General features: G+C 42.3%; 1 non-coding gene across 1 annotated transcript; it reads right to left on the reverse strand.

Moving 5' to 3' along the window:
- Positions 1-9,230: 9,230 nt before the first annotated feature.
- LOC137300434 (U6 spliceosomal RNA) lies at positions 9,231-9,333 on the reverse strand. Its single transcript, XR_010958089.1, has one exon. It is a non-coding gene; the product is annotated as a U6 spliceosomal RNA (small nuclear RNA).
- Positions 9,334-12,958: the final 3,625 nt, after the last annotated feature.

Genomic DNA, 12,958 nt, shown 5'->3' on the forward strand with positions numbered 1-12,958 from the left:
TTCCCAGTCAGTAAATCAGATGGAATTGAATTGGATGGATAATAACTTTGTACTTCACGGTGCTTCGAATAGTTGCCTGGCAACAGGTACTCTGCATAATTCCTGAATGCTATTTCATCTGAGAAACAAAGTACATTGAGCATTTGTCTTCTGCATAATCAGAACTGCATCACTTTCAATTTAACACTGTCCCTCCCAGGCCTGGAACTTGCACCAGTGGCCCATTTGTCCACATATGCAGTTAAACCAATGGCTTAAAATTTCCCACTCCCCTAAATCCCCAGAGCATGGGAAGTTAATATCCACATGACCACCACCAGTAAACCAGGCCTCCACACATGTGCAGCATATCTCAACCGTGCTCCCCCACTGTTCAGTCAAAATCATTGCCTATTGCCTAAACTCCAAGAAGGAGTCATGGCTGGCTTCAACGCACTTGGAGAATGGTTACAGGCAACCATTCGGGAGGGATTCAGAGATCTCATAGATGTCCAGGATTCTGTGCTCACACAGATCATTGAGCCATGTAAAGGTAAAGAAAGATTGATTTGCATTTATATAGCGCCTTTCACAACCTCAGGACGTCCCAAAGCACTTTACAGCCAATAAAGTACATTTGAAGTGTAGTCACTGTTGTAATGTTGGAAACGTGGCAGCCAAATTGTGCACAGCAAGGTCCCACAAACAGCAATGTGATAATGATGAGATTTAGTGATGTTGGTTGGGGATAAATATTGGCCAGGACACCGGGGAGAACTCCCCTGCTCTTCTTCAAAATAGTGCCATGCAATCTTTTACGTCCAACTAAAAGGGAAGACAGGGCCATGGTCTAATGTTGCATCCAAAAGAAGGCACCCCCAACAGTGCAGCAGTCCCTCAGTACTGCACTGAAGTGTCAGCCTGGATTATGTGCTCAGGCCTCTGCAGCAGTGGCATGCATGACTTAGTGCAGGAGCAGTTGGTTGCCACTCATGTAAGTGGTAGTTATTGACCACCATGTAGCCCTGCATGAGTAATAGTTGATGCCACTTCAGAGGCCACAGCAAAGGAGACCCATGGTACTGATGCAGGTACATTAGGACCAATTACACATACAGGTAAAAAAAGCGGTTGCATTTATATAGGAGCTTAAACATCCTCACAGTGTCCCAAAGCAATTCACATTCAATTAATTACTTGTGAAGCGCAGTCACTGTAGGCGGTAGCCATTTTGTGGCAAGCAAGATCCCACAAAAAGTAAATGAGTTGAATGACTAGTTAATCTGATTTTGCTGGTGTTGATTTAGTGGTCTTTCTGAATTCTCCGCATCCGGACAGTTAGCTAACCAGACAATCACCAGTGCTACTCCTTCAACTAGGGGAGCCTGTAGTAGTAGGACATACCAACAACCAGCATGCAGAAATTAATTATGAACAAGGGGGAAAAGCATCAGCAAAACACACTAAATATGTATCCCATTAGTATTGCAAAATTGAGTAAAACTGATTAACCTTAAAGGACATTGAATTGAAAATCTCAGGTACTGTGCCCATGATTATCCTATTTGTGCTTCTAGATTGCAAGGACTGGCCAGCGGCACAACCTCTCACAAAATCTATCTTGGACCCTATCATCTTTCCACTGTGCGGAAAATGAACAGTTATCCAAAGGTAAACAAAACAGAACACATGTAGGATTATCCTGCTAGCAGGCAGCCTCGCCCACCAGTAGTGCAAATCAGAAATTTGGGCATGCACTGCCCCGCTTTTATGATAAAGTAAGTAATAGTTCTTATTGTGAATGAATCCAAAATAATGTAATAAAGGGAGAGTTTCCTGGGTCTGGACCCATACGCATTGGATTGCCTGGGCACAGCGAACACTGGAAAATCAGGCAGGTTAGAGTCCCACTTGTAAAGGAACCCGCCCAACATCCCTCCATTTAAATTAACAACAGCAATAATTTGCATTTATATCGCACCTTTAACGTAGTAAAACGTCCGAAGGAGCTTCATGGGAGCGCTATCAAACAAAATTTGACACCAAGCCACATTATGAGGTATTAGGACAGGTGACCAAAAGCTTGGTCAAACAAGTAGGTTTTAAGGAGCGTCTTAAAGGAGGAGAGAGAGGTAGAGAGGGAGTTCCAGAGCTTAGGGCCTAGGCAGCAAAAGGCATGGTCACCAATGGTGGAGGGATTAAAATCGGGGATGCCCAGGAGGCAAGAAATGGAGGAGCGCAGAGATCTAGGAGGGTTGTAGGGCTGGAGGAGGTTACAGAGATAGGGAGGGGCGAGGCCATGGAGGGATTTGAAAACAAGGATGAGAATTTTTAAAATCGAGATGTTCCCGGACTGGGAGCCATTGTAGGTCAGTGAGCACGGGGGTGATGGGAGAGGCAGGTTCCATAATAGGCATGCACTGACTCATCGATGTTCCAATAGCTGTCCTATAAAGCCATGTAATATAATCTTTTCCAATAATCTTCTATGAGGCACTTTGTCAAAGGCTTCTTAGAAATCTAGGTATACAACATCAACAGGACTGCTATCACCACTACCCTGGTCACTTCCCCAAAGGACTCAATCAGGTTGTTACGGCAGGAACCTCTGTTTCGTGAAGCTATGCTGGGAATCCCTAATAACCACCAATTGCTCCAACTGATCATCAATCACATCCATGATAATGCCTTCCAGCAACCTCCCTACACCGACATCAAACTGACAGACCTTTAATTCCCATTTCTTAAATAATGGGACCACATGTGTGCTCCCTTTGACCTACTGGAATCAGCCCAGGCAGCAATGAGTTCTTGAACATACGAGCCAATGGCTCACTTATGAACTGCTCTAGTTCCTTAAGTACTCTGGAGTAAATAGAATCAGGTCCAGCAGCAAGGCAGCTTTAAGTTCCTCAACTAATCCTAGCTAAGACTATTTCTGCAGTTACTTCTATTGAAGCAATTCTAACTGCATACCTATCCTATTCTACCAAGACAGTAGTATCATCTTCAGAAGTAAAAACTGATGCAAAGTATCTATTCAGATCATCAACCATATCTTTATCATCAAACCTAGCCTGTCCTGATAAATCCCTCAAAGGACCTATGTGATCTTTGTTTTCCGATTAATTCCACAACTGAAAAATGCTTTGCCATCATTGCTATAATTGTCCACTATCCCTTTTTAGCATTTCTAATACTAGCTTAGGTTGCCCTCAGCTGTTTTTTATACTTTTCCTACTCTATTGGCAATTATTCCTTTTCTACTTTGTAAATAAAAGTATTTCTCTTTCATTTCTCTACAAGCTTCCCTGGTTAGCTGTTTAGGCCTCGTTTTGACGCTCCTTTTAATCCTAAGCATATACAAGGTTTGCTCGTCTATCAGCATGGACTTAAATAAAACCCGTATTTCTTCAGTATAGGATGTTGGTTGTGCCGAGCAGCATATCTCAATATACCTTCCCCAAACCTTCTCTCATAAGTGAAAATTTGGCCCTCTTGAAATTAAATATTAATATTAATATTCAGCAGCATTAATTTGCCTAACCAAATGAAATCTAATACTCACTGATGCCCAGATGCTGAGATGATATCCGATCCCCATGTTGTTCACAAGGAGATCGGATATCTTCCCGGAATCTCTGCTAAGGATTAAATCCAATAAATAATCCTCTGTAACACTCTCCCTAACATGTTGGATAAGAAAAGAATCATTGGCAGAATCAAATAATTCCAATTTGTCTCTATCTGAACTAGGCCATTAATGAATGAATAATTAAAATGCCCCATGACAACAACACTACCCTGTTCTGTTGCCCTTCTAAATTTATCAGAGTTCCCTGTCTTGCTCCACCTGCTGGCCTGGAGGCCTATAACAGGTGGCAAGAACAACTTGGCCCAACTCTAGTCCAATTGCACCCAAACCATTTCAACTCCCTCCTGCTGACCAACATCCTCCCGCTCTATTGGAATTATATTCTCCAGCACAAATAAAGCTACAACTTTCTTTGTGACTTATTCTATCCCTTTGAAATTTGTTGTACCACTTCAGCTGCACCTTAGATACGTTGCTATCACCCAAATTTCAAAGGTACTTATAATATATACATTCTCCACGAAAACACATGCCTGCAAATCGAACATTTTATTTCTAATGCTTCTTGGAATCAGTGTAAAAACATTTTAAGGAATTCCTAACATGTTTTGTATGGTTTGCCCCGAGTAAATTAAATTGTTCCCTGAAATTAGAATTAATTATTAATAAATTAATTAAATAAATTAACTTAATAAATTAAGTTTTTATTATTAATCTCAACTGACCTACATTTAGCAGGTCCATATGAACTTTATTAGCTCTTGTCTCAACAAAGACTCTTTTTGCATTCAGGGCCATCCTTTTAGGCCTCAAATGATTCAAATGAACCCCAACCTTCCTGCAAAAATTTCCTTGACCAGAAAATGTCCTTAACTTTTCTGCAAGCACCAGATTTTCCTTTATACTCAAAGCTTCCAGACAATCTCTGAAGCCAATGGCACTGTGTTGCACAGCAGTAAATGTGAATTACAGGGTTATTCACCGAAACACTAAATCTCTCTGCAATGAACGGAGAAATGGTGTTATTTTACTAATAAATCCCTAGATCATAATTCTGTTTTTTTAAGCTATCTTGCAAGGTATAAATGGCTGACAGGGACTCCATAAGAAGAAGGAAAATAGATTGAGGGTCGGACTTTTCATGGCAGGTGGTCAGATTGTTACCCTTTTGTGGAAGACAGCAGCGAAGGTATTCATATCACATGTTGTGAACTGGTCAATGTTAAAAAAGTAAAAGTTGTGACTGCACTATGAGACCAAACACAAAGCAAAATTTGGTGAATTTGAGGGAGATTTGCACAGAGAGAAAGCCAATGAGTTGACTGCAGTGCCATGTTTTCCAGCAAGCTAAAAGTGATACGGAGGACATGGTCCTGGCCTGTTTAGTTGCGACGACGATGACAACAACAACAACAACTTAAATTTATATAGTGTCTGTAACGTCCCCAGGCGCTTCACAGTAGCATAATAAGACAAAAGTTGACACTGAGCCAAAGAAGGAGATATTAGGACAGGTGACTTGGTCAAAGAGGTAGGTTTTAAGGACTGTCTCATGGGAGGAGAGAGAGGTGGAGAGACAGAGATATTTAGGGAGGGAATTCTGGAGCTTAGGACCTGGATGGCTGCAGGTTCTGCCACCATTGGTGGGGCAAAGGGATTGGGGGTTGCACAAGAGTCCAGAGTTGGAGAAACGCAGAAACCTTGGAGAGTTGTAGAGCTGGAGGAGGCCACAGAGATAGGGAGGGGTGAGGCAATGGAGGGATTTGAACACAAGAATCAGAATTTTAAATCTGAGGCATTGGTGGACTGGGAGTCAATGTAGGTCAGCAAGCACATGGGTGATGGGTGAGCAGGACCTGATGCGGGTTAGAATACGAGCAGCAGAGTTTTGGCTAAGCTCAAGTTTACAGGGGGGGTGGAAGGTGGGAGGCCGGCCAGGAGATCATTGGAATAGTCGAGTCTGAAGGTAACAAAAACATGGATGAGGGTTTCAACAGCAGATAATCTGAGGCAGGGACAGAGATGGGCGATGTTACAGAAGTGGAAATAGGCGGTCTTTGTGATGGAGAGGATATGGGATTGGAAGCTCAGCTCAGGATCAAATAGGGCATTGAGGTTGCAAACAGTTTGGTTCAGCCTGAGACAGTGGTCAGTGAGGGGGATGGAATTAGTGGTGAGGGAATGGAGTTTGTGGCGGGAGCTGAAGACAATGGCTTCTGTCTTCCCAATGTTTAATTGGAGGAAACTGTGGCTCATCCAGGTGTGGATGTCGACAAGCAGTCTACCAACATAGGCAGTAGAGGGGCTGAGAGAGGTGGTGGTGAGGTAGAGCTGAGTGTTATCAGCGTACATGGGGAATCTGGCGTTATGTCTTCGTATGATGTCGCCAAGGGGCATCATGTAGATGAAAAATAGGAGGGGGCCAAGGAACGATCCTTGAAAGACTCCAAAGGTAACAGTGTGGGGGCAAGAAGAGAAGCCATTGCAGGAGATTTTCTGGCTTCGACTGGATAGGTAAGAGTGGGACCAGGCGAGGAGGTCCCACTCAGCTGGACAACGGAGGAGAGCCATTGGAGGAGGATGGTGTAGTCAACCTTTTCAAAGGCTGCAGAGAGGTCAAGAAGGATGAGGAGGGATAGTTACCAAAGTCACAGAGGATGTCATTTGTGGCTTTGATTAGGGCTGTTTCAGTGCTGTGGAAAGGGCGGACACCTGATTAGAAAGGTTCAAACATGGAGTTGTGGGAAAGATGGTCACGGATTTGGGAAGTAACAACATGTTCAAGGACTGGAGAGGAAAAGGAGGATGAATTGAGGCGATAGTTTGCAAAGACAGAGGGTTCAAGGGTGTTTTTTTGCAGAGTGGGGTAATGATGGCAGATTTGAAGGGGGGGGGGGGGGGAAACAGTACCTGAGGAGAGGGAACCGTTTATAATATAAGCTTGCATGAGGGCCAGGAAGGGAATTTGGATGGTCAGCAGTTTAGTGGGAATAGGGGCGAGAGAGCAGGAAGTGGGTCTCATGGGAGGGATGAAGTTGCAGAGGGCATGGGGGGAGATAGGAGAGAAATGAGAGAAAGATCAGCGCTAAGGCAGGGGGGATCCTTGGCTCAGTGGATATGGGGAAGGGAGGGATGCGGCAGAGGCAGCTGAATGGATGGTCTCAATCTTAGTGATGAAGAAGTCCATTAGCTCCTCGCACTTGTTGTTGGAGGTGAGGGTGGATGGGGTACGGGAGAGAGATTTAAGGAGAGGGTTGGTAGTGGCAGACATGATAGCAAAGGCAGCAAGGGCCTTATCTAATGGTGCTTTCGTGAAACAGTGCATATGGGCCGTGCAGAAATTGTCTGTTCACCAACATTAATTGATCATGCAGATGATTTTCAGGATAGAAAGTCATGGGCTCCATCCATGAGTTCCTGGGATGCAGGGGGTAATTTTAACCTAGCCTGCCCATCGGGAAATTGACAGTGATCAGGTGCAAGGCTGGTTTTACACCTCGCCCAATTTTACGCTCCACTGAAGTCAATGCAGAGTAATATTGAGCAAGGTGTAAGACCAGCATTAAACTGATCCCGTCAGTTTCCCGATGGGCGGGTTAGGTTAAAATTACCCCCTTAAAGTGTCACTCTCAGCTGGATGCGCTAGATCATGGAATCACCCTTTAAATCGTAAGGAATCATGTACTATATCTCCAACAATTTCTGACAGAGACCTCAAGTTGCATCAGCTGCTCTTCAGTTTCTTCTACATCCTAATATTACCCTTAGATTGCTGAATAGAACAGAACCTACTTATTTTTATTTTGATTAAATTTGCAATACAAAGACACATGGTAAAAACTTTTGCACTTCCAGGGACCTTGTGTAAAATGACTTCAAAGGCACTCACTATAATTTAACATTTTTCATTTGTATCTGGCTTTGTCATCTCGCAGTGAAACATTTAAAATTGAAACACTGGAAATTAAAGAGGCCAGCTTTCATGACAAAGGGTTCGTTAAGAGCAGGAGTGTGTCATTTTCTTTGTGCTGATGTCATGTGTACATAATGCAATGATGCATTCAATGCGACTTGCGGAATTGAAATCTTGTTTCTAAATAATAACAAAAAAGTTTGCTTAACATTTACTCACAAAAGCAGTGCAAGCTTCCCGATAGTTCATCAGATAACTGCACACATGATGTGATACTTAGTAATCCCAGGAAGATCCCAAGTTTGATCACTGGTCATTGTAGAATTAGTTGATTTCAATCAGAGGGAGCTATTACAATTGCCCTCCTATCCAAGGACAGAGGAGAAAGAGAGAATATTGCCCAGTTTTCCTGCTCCTAATCACGGTTCAGTGACACTTTCTGGACAGGGCACGTGGATGGATGTAAGGTGATGACAAGTTTGGGCTTGCGTGTAGGAGAATGCATTGAACACGTGCACCAATAGGGCCAATTTTCCAGTCCTGGCATTGAAGTGGCAAAACTGGAGGAAACTAGGCTTAGCATGAGCTGACATCTCATTGGGTTAAACTTGTGGGACTTCCCAAGGTCAGCCCCAATTCACCATGTAAAACAAAATCCCAACCCATATCGGACCCGGTTCTGGATGTTCACCAAAGTGCGGGAGGGGATGAAATTGCACGTATCATCACCCCTCAAGGGTCTGCAGTCAACATTTAAAACAATGCAGCTACTTAGCAGTAAATCCTGCCAGATTTCAGCTCAGGATCATGAAACAGGTGGCAGGCCCCTCATTAGCATTTACAAGGAACTTACCACCTGTTCAAAGCGCCCTCAGAGACGCCTATATATTGCCCCGGTCAATATTGTGTCGGATGTACATCAGGAGCCGTTCAGGCACAGGTCGTAGAAATTGGTACTTTTTGCCCCTGTTCTGTGCCCAAAAAATAGACATGGTGGGGTTCAATTCCACCCCAACAAAGTCAGAAAATTACTCCTATTATATATTTATTGTAAATTAAAGAGGAAGGATAATCTAGGGGAGAACTTTCTGTACAATGTCTATGTGGATAAAGAAGTCTAAAAATATTGGAAATTTTTAAAAAAGTCAACAGCCCTGTCCCAACAGGAACCCGCCGTTTTGGGTCTCCCTCGCTTCAGGTCACCCTGACAATGTCTGAGGATGATGACGTCTTATGATGAGAACACATACTATCAGCAAGGTATGCAGCCAACCAGCCAGCAACTTAGTTCTCCGGGATTGGACGGCTCTGGTTCGGTTCCTGGAAGCTGGTGTCCCCATTTAAAATGAATGAATCCACTCTGGGATTCAGCTAGCTTCTCACCATCAATGGTCCAATCAAATTAAAAGAAGTTCAACATTAGCAAAAAAGTCCCAACAAAAGCAAAGGGAACCTTCCCAACTAAATCAGAATGTTGTTATCAGTGTGTCCATAAGACACCCTGTACCCTGTGGTGCCCACCAGTCGCGAAAGGCCTCAAGCATTCCGGCAGACGCCGCATGCTCCCTCTCCAAGGCCACCCGGGCACGGTTGAATAACATGGAAGAGATGTAGGCAGCCAGGGGGACCACCCCAATGGCCTGCGCCTATCCTGGATCTGTAAATCGTAGTCTTCGCCAGACCCTGGAACAGACCCACCAGAAGGTCCTCCGACTTACCCGACCCCCTCTGAACCGGGTGGCCAAAAATATGGAATGCTTCACAAATTTGCATCTCATCCTTGCACAGGGGCCATGCTAATCTTCTCTGTATCATTCCAATTTTAGTATATCTGCTGCCGAAGCAAGCACTTAGCCTACTGCACCTGGTATTCCCAGGCAGTCTCCCATTCAAGCCTAACGCTGCTTAGTTTCTGAGGGGAAACCAGATCAGGGACTATCAGAGCATTGTGGAAGTCAGCTCCTTTGAGGTGGGAAACTTGATAGTTTTTCTTTAAGTTAAAATTCTATGTTTTCACAATTCTATGTGTTTTAGGTAGACATTGAATAAATACTTGAAACAACAATCTCCCCCTTGGACTTTCCTTCCCTTTGTTGCCAGAATCAGAGTGTGGATTTGGAATCTTCCTTTGTTTATAGGAGGTGAGAGCCAGCCTCCTCTGTAATGCCATCAGTTTCTTATTTTTCAGGTTTTGCTCCTCAATTTATTGGGCACTACCTTGATCCACTATACCTTTTCAATTTCATCAAACCTCTTCTTACATTCTTCTTTTTCCTTGGTTGAACAGAATGTTTTATTTTACTTTTTTTTTGACTAATTCCCTCCAGACATAGCATCCCATTTCTTGATAAGTTCTCTTACAGAGATTTTAACCTGTCTCCCTGAAATGTGGCTTCTTGGTTAGTTTAGCCTGGCATTTTGGAGATGTGCCAGCAGAAACTAAGCTGAGTTATTACAGACGCCAAGGTTAAGGTCATTTCTAGTCATTACCATTGGATAGCATAAGTATTCAAGATCCTAAAGGTTATAGACAAGATAAACATCAAAATGGTTAACATGGTCACTCATGCTACAGCAAGATGGCATAGCCTCAACTATAGAACAGGGAAGATGAAAAGTTTAGATTTAACTACTTTATGCAGAGGGTGGTGAATGTATAGAACAGCTGTCAAGGGGAGTAGTGGAGGCTGATTGTATCAGCAAATTCGAGAGAGCACTGGATAAGTACCTAATGAACAATTTGATTCGAGGAGTATGAGAGGTATTGTGGGACATGATATTTCCTAGACCAGCCAGATGGACTTTCCCAGTCGTGTACATACATAAGGAGCAACTTACGGCTGGCAATGAATTACCAAGAGGGAAAACAAATGATACTATCCTTACAAGTTAGTACATATATCTTCAAAAATGCTTCACCTCCGCACCAAGGAATTTCCCCCTATTTTCATTGAAAGTTGCAGCCTTTGTTCTTACATGTCACCATGTTGTGTAAAAATATTGCTTTTAATTTAACAACTGGCAGTTATCATCTACGTTTGGTGAACAGAGGCAAAGATACCTTCAAAAACAGACAGGTGCTAGTATTGTTTATTCCATTAAAAAAAAGAGCAAACAGCAGGAAAAAAATCTTCCTGAACTGTTATTTGTGCAAGTTATTATTTTCCTTATAATTTTACATTTGACGATTCCTGCAAACAGAAATTTTTCATTTCATATTATTCAGTGAAAACCTTTTTTTCTGACATCATCAGACTGCAATCCATGCACCACTGGCACCATTAGGCATCAATGGGCAACATCCAAGAAATGCAAGTATGCAACAACAATAACTTCCATTTATACAGCACCTCTAATTTAGCAACAGGAAGCACATGCGCAGCACTGAGTCCCATCCAATTTATCATTTCATGTCAAAGATAGTTAAAATTTTAACATTGTATCCGTCCCACAGTTGCACAGTTGGTAAAAGTACAATAAATAATTGGATCAATGGAATCAGCAAAATAATTTGCTTGTGAATAGGACTACAGTATTCATTTACCCATTTGACTTGTGACTCTACAACTCATTTTCACTCTATGGACTATTTTGTGCTTTCTATTTAAAGAAATCTGCATACAGATTGCCAATGAAATGAAATGTTAGTCAGAAAGATTTTTTTTTCTGGAAATAAAAATACAGTAGATGAGAGACTGCAAATTCATCAAACTATTTCAGTTTGATACCAATGTGTATATTCTGAGTCTACCCCAGTTTCAGTGAAAGTGCAGCTGATTTGGTCAAATTGTTTCTCACATATGCCACATATTAATAATTAATAAGTCCTTAATAATTACATGAGTACTTACAAGGCACCAACCTGCAACCTAACATCCTCCACACCTAAATATGTCAGATACTATTTACATTAAGCATGCTGGAACTACATTTGACACAGGCTTCAGCTGATTTTCCCCTCCAATCCATTCATTACCAATGGCTTAAGACGCCTGTCAAGGATTTTAATAATAACCTGCTGACCTTAATCAGGTTCATCCCGTATCATGTACTGTTCCCAAATTGACAACCAGACTTATTAATACACTTTCAGGCTTATTATTTGAATCTGCATTGTTGTATTGTGTGGTAGTTGCTTCAATTAGTGGGTTGCCTCTCCACTGGGTTAATCCCAGAGCTATTTGTACATACAACTATGTGTTCCTGCATCACTGAACATAGCATGGATGCATATATCATACACGTGTCAACTGCTGTGTTCTGTATGTGTAAATTAGTCTGCAGGAATGTGCAATTTTCTGTTTGTTGTATACAGTGAATGTAATGAATGCCATTCAGAACACTTTTGAGGTGGTGAGTAAAGCAGCACAGATATTTCAGTGACTCTTTTGTCTCTTGTCAATTTTATCTCCATCCCTCCTTTCTCAAAGGTGTTGACTCCATGCTGGGGTACGGGTCCACGGGTGCAAGCTGCCTTCCAATACCTCACTCAAGTGGCCATTATCCATGTGGAAACCTTGGCAGTGAGTGTTGGCAGGTTACTTGACGATGAATCCATCACAGCTGGGCCCAATCCTGTCCTCAACCGACACCCACACACATACTCTGGCTGACTTATTCCCTCACCATAACCCAGGGGCACTGAGGCCAATCATAGCATTGCTTATGCGAATGAATTAATTTAGCACAAACCAGTGACTAAACTGGGGGGCTTCCTGATCTATATGGCTCAGCTACTCACTAAATAAAGTCTCTGATCCATAGATGGGAGTGTGTCAGGGAGTCTAATGACCATTCATGTCACATTGCCTCTAAGTGGAGTCCTGCATGAAATGTACCAGTATTGCGTTTACATTTTGTTACAGCATAGAATTCTAAGAAATTACCCTGAAAGTTAGATAGGTCAGGTCTGCTTTGACCTCTGATTATTCTTGTGCTGGGGCTTCAGTAGTGTCCCTACGAAGAAAACATCAAACTCAAAGAAGAAGAAGAAGAACCTCAAGACATCCGAAAGCGCTTTACAGCAAATGAAGTACTTTTGAAGTGTAATCACTATTGTAATGTAGGGAAATGCAGCCGCCAAGTTGCGCACAGCAAGGTCCCACAAACAGCAATGTGATAATGACCAGATAATTTGTTTTAGTGATGTTGATTGAGGGATTAATATTGGCCAGGACACCGGAGAGAATGCCCTTCAATTGAACAATGAGTAGATATGCAAAAATTTCTCAGTGATCTGACGATAATTTTCAGTATTTCTACTTACTGTACAGTACAACATATGGCCATTGACTTAAGTCTGTTCCATAAGGTAATGTTTATCAATACCTCTGCTTTTAACGTAACAGTGCTGAAACTATATGAAGTTATTAGTTTACAATTAGAAAGTTTCAAGGTCAAGATTTAGATTGCTTTGGATTCTCTACATTCTATTTTCATATTTTTACCTGACATTTCATAAATCCTCTATA

Source organism: Heptranchias perlo, chromosome 2 (assembly GCF_035084215.1).
Source record: "Heptranchias perlo isolate sHepPer1 chromosome 2, sHepPer1.hap1, whole genome shotgun sequence".
Taxonomy (NCBI): Eukaryota; Metazoa; Chordata; class Chondrichthyes; order Hexanchiformes; family Hexanchidae; genus Heptranchias; species Heptranchias perlo.